Source organism: Rhyacophila brunnea, unplaced genomic scaffold, assembly GCF_057557595.1.
Source record: "Rhyacophila brunnea isolate RB1 unplaced genomic scaffold, BYU_Rbru_1.0 scaffold_109, whole genome shotgun sequence".
In the NCBI taxonomy this organism is placed as follows: Eukaryota; Metazoa; Arthropoda; class Insecta; order Trichoptera; family Rhyacophilidae; genus Rhyacophila; species Rhyacophila brunnea.
The window spans coordinates 103,648-104,789 of NW_028232762.1; the positions used below are offsets into that span (position 1 = coordinate 103,648).

The 1,142-nt window shown below is 25.0% G+C and overlaps 1 non-coding gene across 1 annotated transcript; it reads left to right on the plus strand.

The window, feature by feature from the left end:
* Window positions 1-729: 729 nt before the first annotated feature.
* Window positions 730-802, plus strand: TRNAE-CUC (transfer RNA glutamic acid (anticodon CUC)). The gene has a single exon. It is a non-coding gene; the product is annotated as a tRNA-Glu (tRNA).
* Window positions 803-1,142: the final 340 nt, after the last annotated feature.

Sequence of the window (1,142 nt, forward strand, 5' to 3'; positions counted from 1 at the left end):
AAATGTAATATTTTTTCTTGGAATTTTCATTTTCTTTGCTCTATAAATATATATAAATTTGCAAAAAATGTTTTCGGACTAAAATATTAATCAACAATTTACAATTGTGAAATATTTAATGATGGCAGCTTTGAGCCCAGAATCTTAATTTGACCTAAGAAATATTGAAAATTAGAGATTTGCATTTGACGAATAAAAACCTTTATGAATATCTATGACTATATATGAAAAAAATATACATTTCTAATATTTATTAAAAAAACGAACAGAAAAATCAGAAACAAAAAACATAAGTTTAATATTACAAATTAAAAACCATAAAATTATTTATTTATCACATTAAATTCGTAAAAAGGTGTTTCATATATCAAAATATACATATCCCTTGCTTTTAAAGTATTAAACGCATCTCTTTTTTTGAAAGCTTTATGTGGGTTTATAATGACCCAATATAAATATTTTAAATTAAGAAAATAATTTGGAATTTTGATTTGCCTTTATATAAAAAAATTCAATATGTTAATTTATTTTAGTATAAGATTATTTACAGAATATAAAAGGTATGTTTTATTCAATATATTAATTTTTTTAAATTCTATATATAAAGTTTAAAGTTTGTGTTTCTAGAATTCACGTTCGGTTTATTTTTTAATTATATGTTGAATTTAATTTTACATTTTTTATAACAGGAACATTAACTATTTAAAAGCCCACAACCTACGTAAATTATCCCTGTTGGTCCAGCGGTTTAGGATTTCAGCCTCTCACGCTGACGGCCCGAGTTCGAATCTCGGACAGGGAATATTTTTAACAACACAGATCCCTAGAAATCTTAAATTTCATTAAATGACAAAAATTTCTTCATGGCCGAAACCACCGATCCCACAAGAATTAGTAAAACCAGAAATACCACAGGAATTCAATATTTTTGGAATAAGTGTATTTGTAAAGAAAAACATTCCATATGTCAAACAAGAAAATACAGATAATTCCACGAATTTCGAAAATATAGATATTGTATCTGAATCGATGTCCACACTTAAAAAATCACTTACACTTTTCGAAAAAACACTAGAAAAGATTGTTAAAAACGAGGATGCGACAATATTAGTTACTGAAATAAAAGACCTTCATTTAAGAAT